Source organism: Balaenoptera physalus (genome assembly GCF_965194825.1).
Source record: "Balaenoptera physalus genome assembly, chromosome: 3".
In the NCBI taxonomy this organism is placed as follows: Eukaryota; Metazoa; Chordata; class Mammalia; order Artiodactyla; family Balaenopteridae; genus Balaenoptera; species Balaenoptera physalus.
In genome coordinates, this window is record NC_138890.1 from 16,466,857 (window position 1) to 16,474,378 (window position 7,522).

The following is a 7,522-nucleotide window of genomic DNA, read 5'->3' on the forward strand; positions in this document are numbered from 1 at the left end:
CTTGCTTACTCTGCAGGTTTTTTCATTGTGCCAGCACCTTAGGCTGGGGTTGCTGTGGGCCTGGGCTGCCTCCCAGCCCATCTAGTTAAACTGTTGCAGCCTACTCTTTCTTCCCCCATGCCTCCTAGGTGATCCCTGCCCTGCACCAAAGTGAGAATGGTGTGTAGAGGCCCAAGGTCTACTTGAAGCAGGAACAAACAGGCAAAAGAAGAGTCATTTGCATATGCATTCCCATCTTGGCTTTCAGGAGAATGCAAAGTGCTCTTTCTACACATTGTCCCATCAGAACCATTGGCTGCTTTTTTTCTCCTTCTTTCTTTTTTGGATCTCTAGGGTACAAAAATTACATGACTTACTTAATTTAAGTCAATGCTAGACAGGATCCCTGTTTCATTTTATTCTCTCATCACCCCTCATCCCCCTTCCTTTCTTCTCCATCTGTATTCATCTGCTTTGGTATATGTAATATTGATCCTTCCAATCAACCTTCTGCATAGTAACTTAAATTATCCATGAAAAATATCTAGTATTATTATGTGCATTTTTAATTTATGCCAAAATGCTACTGCTTCTCAGTTTCTTATTCAGTGCTACATCTGGGATCTGTGTATGCTTCTGTGTATGAATCTAGTTCATTATTTCTGTCTGCAGTAACATTTATCACCCTGACTTGCCCTTTCCCTGGGAAATGGGCACCAAACCCCCATCCAAGGACACATGTACTGTGTCTCCTGATGGATTTGTGGAAAACAGGCTCTGGGCTGCATGTTCTGGAGTGAGATTTCATGATCAATGTTCCTGCTAGCAGGTTGCACCAGTCTGCTTCTACTACATCTCTGCAAGCACTGAGTTCAGAATTCTGAATTACACTAAGTGATTTTCTGATGTATGTATCTGCATTTCTCTGCTGATGAATGAGATGTATAGAAGTTTCCTGACCTCCAATGAATGGGACAGTTTGATCTTAGAAGCTTATTTTCCTTTCTTTTTTGCAAACAGTGAATACCAGTTTCCTCTTAGTATAGTTGAGAGAAATGAGACCTTATCGTATTCTAGGACAGTGCTTCACTGAGTGGCAATGAGGACAGATTCAGGCTTTTTTTCTCTCCATTCCATGTGGATGTGAATCAAACATCCATTGGGAACCAAAGATAAATGATACAGGCTGAGTTCTGGCTCAGAGCAAGATGCACAGGAGGCTTTTGGTCACTATTGGAGCAGGAACTGTGGACAACTCTTCTTGTAGTAGAGTTGGGAATTTTTCAAAGTAGCAAGTCTACTTTGCTCCAGTCTTTAGGCCACATTACTCCACGTGAGAATTTTAAATATTTGTAGTCATCAGATATACAGTACTGACCTGCCTCCATCAAATTATCACAAAACCCTTCTGTCGGGGCTTTAAAAGTTGGTTGGTTTTTTTTAGTTATGATAAAAATTACCCTTTTAACCACTTTTAAGTGTACAATTTGTATTAAGTGAAGTAAGTCTGACAGAGAAAGACAAATATCATGTGATATCACATATGTGGAGTCTTTAAAAAGTAATACAAATGAACTTATTTACAAAACAGTAATAGATTCACAGGCATAGAAAACAAACTTATGGTTACCAAAGGGGAAATTGGGGGAGGGATAAGTTAGGAGTTTGAGATTAACATATACACACTACTATATATAAAATAGGTAAACAAAAAGGACCTACTGTATAATGCAGGGAACTATACTCAATATCTTGCAATAACCTATAATGGTAAAGAATATGAAGGGCTTCCCTGGTGGTGCAGTGGTTGAGAATCTGCCTGTCAATGCAGGGGACACGGGTTCGAGCCCTGGTCTGGGAAGATCCCACATGCCGCGGAGCAACTGGGCCCGTGAGCCGCAATTACTGAGCCTGCGCGACTGGAACCTGTGCTCTGCAACAAGAGAGGCCGCGATAGTGGGAGGCCCGTGCACTGCGATGAAGAGTGGCCCCCGCTTGCCGCAACTAGAGAAAGCCCTCGCACGGAAACGAAGACCCAACACAGCCATAAATAAATAAATTAATTAATTAAAAAAAAAAAGCTACATCTAACATCTAAAAAAAAAATCTGAAAAAGAATATATATATTATAACTGAATCACTTTGCTGTACACTCGAAACTAGCATGATATTGTAAATTAACTATATTTCAATTTTTAAAAAGTGTATAATTCAGTGGAATTAAGTACATTCACAATGTTGCACAACTATCACCGCTATGTAATTCCAGAAACTTTTCATCATCCCAAACAGAAACTCTATACCCATTAAGCAGTGCTCCTGACTCCCCACTTCCCTCAGTCCCTGGAAATCACCATTCTACTGTCTGTCTCTATGAATTTGACTATTCTAGAGAGTTTACATAAGTGGAGTCATACAATATTTGTCCTTTTGTGTGGTTTATTTCACTTAGCTTGATGTTTCAAGGTTCATCGGTGTTGTAGCATGTATCAAAATTTTATTCCTTTTTAAGGATAAATAATATCCCATTGTGTGTATTTACCACATTTTGTTTATTTCATCTGTTGATGGATATTTAGGTTGTTTCCACCTTTTGGCTATTGTGAATACTGATGCAGTGCACATTTGCATATACATATCTGTTTGAGTCCCTGCCTTCAGTACTTTTGGGTACATATGCAGAAGTGGAATTGCTAAATCTTATGGTAATTCTATGCTAACTTTAGAGAAACTGTCAAACTGTTTTCCACAGGGGCTGCATCATTTTACGTTCCCATGAGCCATGCACAGGGTTCCAATTTTTCACATCCTTGACTCTGCTTGTTCTCTTTTCCTTTCTTTCTTCTTTCCTTCCTTCCTTCCTTCCTTCCTTCCTTTCTTTCTTTCATTCTTTCATTCATTATTTTCCTTTCTTTCTTTCTTTCTTTCTTTCTTTCTTTCTTTCTTTCTTTCTTTCTTTCTTTCTTTCTCTCTCTCTCTCTCTCTTTCCTTCCTTCCTTCCTTCCTTCCTTCCTTCCTTCCTTCCTTTCTTTCTTTCTTTCTTTCTTTCTTTCTTTCTTTCTTTCTTTCTTTCTTTCTTTCTTTCTTTCTTTTTTTCTTTCTTTCTTTCTTTCCTGTAATAAAGATATAATGGATCTAATGGATGTAAAGTGGTATCTCACTGTGACTTTGATTTGCACTTCCCCAATAGCTGGTGACTTTGAGCATCTTTTCATGTGCTTATTCACCATTTGTAGATCTTTGGAGAAATATCTATTTGGGCCCTTTGTCCATTTTTTAATCAGGTTGCTTTTTGTTGTAGCTGTTGTGTTGTGGAGTTATAGGAGTTCTTTTTATATTCTATATATTAATCCCTTATCAGATATATGATTGGCAAATATTTTCTCTCAGTCCATGAGTTACCTTTTCACTCTTTTGTAGTGTCCTTTGAGGCACAAGGGTGTTTAATTTTGATGAAGTCATTATAACTATTTTTTCTCTTGTTGCCTGTGCTTTGATATCATATCCAAGAAATCATTGCCGAATCCAATGTCATGAAGATTTCTCCCTGTGTTTTATTCTAAGAGGTTTACAGTTTTAGCTTTTATATTTTAGGTCTTTGATCCATGCTGAGATAATTTTCACATACAGTCTAAGGAAAGGGTCCAACTTCATTTTTTGCACGTGGATATCCAGTTTTTCCAATACCATTTGTAGAAAAGACTGTCCTTTTACCATTGAATGGGTTTTGGTATCTTTGTCAAAAATAAATTGATGATGTACCCAAGGGTATATTTCTGGGGCTCTCTATTCTATTCCATTGTTCTATATGTCTCTCTTTATGCAAGTACCAAACTGTTTTGATCATTATAGCTTTCTAGTAACTTTTGAAATCTGAAGTGTGAGATCTTCAACTTTGTTTTTTAATCAAGATTATTTTGGCTATTTGGGGTCCTTTTGGGTTTTATATGAATTTTTGGATGAGTTTTTATATTTCTGCAAAAGATGTCATTGGGATTTTGATAATAATTTTGTTGATTTAAGTGTTTTTTATCTATAGGAACAAATGCTCCATAATTATCCCTAGGCATCTAAGAACTTTGTCCCATTCTCCCTGTTTGCACAAACCTTGTTAAAGATTGTGATCAGGGAAAGTTTATAATACCAGGGGATCCCACATGTAGAAGCCAGCTTCATCCTTTCATTTACAGGATGAGGCCCAGAAAAGTCATTGGCTTTCCAGTACTATTTATTGAGTAGGTGGCAAAATTTAGATTAAAATCTTTATCTCTTGAGGTTCAGTCCTGAGATGTTTCATCATGCTAGGATGTTACTTCAAACCTATATATCTTAAATTCTCCAATGTTTTTTTTTTTTTAAATTTCCAAAGCACTCAGACATAGGTTTTTTCCTCCTCTACTGAAGAAAGCGTTTCATTTCCAATCCATGGGTTGTATTTAACAGGGAGATTGTAAACTGGGATATGGTAGTGTTTGGATTTGGCTTGTGTTATCAGTGAGGTAAGGAGATGGGTGGTGTGCCTGACAGAATTGTGGTTATCATACAAAGAAGACCAGACAGAGGAGCAGCCTGAGGTATAAGATAAGACTTGGTGAGTATAGGGCAGCTGCTTCCTGGTGACCTTTCACATATCCATGTGGGCAGTATATGTACCTAAGTTGAGTCTCAGCAGAACACCTCGTGATCCTCCTAGAACAGGAGAGTGTGGGAAGTTTCTTATTACTTTCCGAGTTCTGGTCTGATGCTTGCTGTTTCACTCTCTATAGGGTACAGCTGAAGGCTGTAAAACTGCTACGCTGCATCCAGGCATGGGCCTCTCAGCAGCAGAATATCCATGTTGCAGTCATCAGGCTCCTTTTGTTGCCTTCTCACCGTTGGAAGTGCCACAGGGAGCCAACACCTTTAGCTGATCTTTCTGCTGTTTACATAGGTCATAAACTGAATGTAAAAAGGGCTTGTTTCTTTACTGGCTAAATCTTCCAGACTTGGTTTTTCCCTGTCCTTGAGAGTTAGGAGTCATGAATCCACAAACATTCACCCATTATTCAGCAAATCTCAGAAAGCTAAACGTGAGAGTTCTTCTTACTCAATAGAAGGGGCAGTTTTCAACCTGAAAAAAAAAAAAGACCCTTCAAGGAGGTCCAAGAAGAATTGAGATTGATTTCAGCAGGGGTTCTAGAGCCACCTGGAGTTTTTAGGGAACTCCAAATCTTTTATACATATGACCTCTCTCTGGCTTAGAAGCATTGTCTGCTCTGTCCCGGCAGGTTTTGAGTATACTTTCATAGAAGACTCCACGATAGTGAGGGAGACTTGTTAGGTAGGAAACTGTCAGAAATGTTTTTGTTTCTCTCTGTCTCTGCAGACAGGGCTGTGTTGAATCATACTTACAGAGATATGCTTTTAAAGAGGATTGTGAGGAACCTATGACATGCAGGGTTATCCTTTTGCAGTGGTGGGAAAGGGCTGCAGGCCAGCCTCACATTCATAGGGTATCACAGAACCATCCATCCTAGGCTGAACATCTTATAAATGTTTCATCACAAAGAGAAGTTTCTTTCAAACTTTATTTTTTTAACATCTTTATTGGAGTATAATTGCTTTACAATGGTGTGTTAGTTTCTGCTTTATAACAAAGTGAATCAGTTATACATATACATATGTTCCCATATCTCTTCCCTCTTGCGTCTCCCTCCCTCCCACACTCCTTATCCCACCCCTCTAGGTGGTCACAAAGCACCGAGCTGATCTCCCTGTGCTATGCGGCTGCTTCCCACTAGCTATCTATTTTACGTTTGGTAGTGTATATATGTCCATGCCACTCTCTCACTTTGTCTCAGCTTACCCTTCCCCCTCCCCGTATCCTCAAGTCCATTCTCTAGTAGGTCTGAGTCTTTATTCCTGTCTTGCCCCTAGATTCTTCATGACCTTTTTTTTTTTTTTTTAGATTCCATATATATGTGTTAGCATAATGTATTTGTTTTTCTCTTTCTGACTTACTTCACTCTGAATGACAGTCTCTAGGTCCATCCACCTCACTACAAATAACTCAGTTTCGTTCCTTTTTATGGCTGAGTAATATGCCATTGTATATATGTGCCACATCTTCTTTATCCATTCATCTGTTGATGGACACTTAGGTTGCTTCTATGTCCTGGCTATTGTAAATAGAGCTGCAATGAACATTTTGGTACATGACTCTTTTTGAATTATGGTTTTCTCAGGGTATATGCCCAGTAGTGGGATTGCTGGGTCGTATGGTAGTTCTATTTTTAGTTTTTTAAGGAACCTCCATACTGTTCTCCATAGTGGCTGTATCAATTTACATTCCCACCAACAGTGCAAGAGGGTTCCCTTTTCTCCACACCCTCTCCAGCATTTATTGTTTGTAGATTTTTTGATGATGGCCATTCTGACTGGTGTGAGATGATACCTCATTGTAGTTTTGATTTGCATTTCTCTAATGATTAATGATGTTGAGCATTCTTTCATGTGTTTGTTGGCAATCTGTATATCTTCTTTGGAGAAATGTCTATTTAGGTCTTCTGCCCATTTTTGGATTGGGTTGTTTGTTTTTTTGATATTGAGCTGCATGAGCTGCTTGTAAATTTTGGAGATTAATCCTTTGTCAGTTGCTTCATTTGCAAATATTTTCTCCCATTCTGCGGGTTGTCTTTTCGTCTTGCTTATGGTTTCCTTTGCTGTGCAAAAGCTTTTAAGTTTCATTAGGTCCCATTTGTTTATTTTTGTTTTTATTTCCATTTCTCTAGGAGGTGGGTCAAAAAGCCCTTTTTCTATTCCACTCTTCCCCCACTGCCATGAACCACATCAGAGTGTCTTCAATAAATATGCTTTTGTTTGTATGAATTCCAATAAAATGCTTATTTTTGTGTTGTATATTTGTATGAATTTTTAACTTACATGCCATGAGATGGTTTTCTCATCTGTTTCTTATTTTTTCTCTCACTGAAATGTTTTTGAAATCCGTGCATATTATTAGGTATCCATCTAGTCCATGGCATGCATCCATCATATTTTCCGTATCAAATCCCCATTGATTAGATAATCAGGTTGCTGTTGACCCTTGAACAACATGGGTTTGAACTGCATGGAACTGAATTTGCAGATTTTTTTCAGTAAATACATACTACCGTACTACACAGTCTGCAGTTGGTTGAATCTGCAGAGGTGAAACCACAGAAACCTAGGGTCCACCGTAAATCCATACACAGATTTTCAACTACATGGGGGTTGGTGCCCATAACCCCCACGTTGTTCAAAGGTCAACTGTATTTCAACTCCCCCCTACTCCCCACACTGAAAAACAGTGCTGCACTGAACATATGTTCCTTTATAGACATAGAAGAGAATTTAACAGATGAGAATTCTATAGCAGGTATATACCAGGGGTAGAATTGTTAGGCAAAGGTATGTATTTTTTTAATCTGACTACTACTGCTATATGCTCTTTAGAAGTTCTGCAGCAGTCTACAATCCCATCTTGAGGAATCCTATACTTTCACATCCCATCTCTATTGCCTTA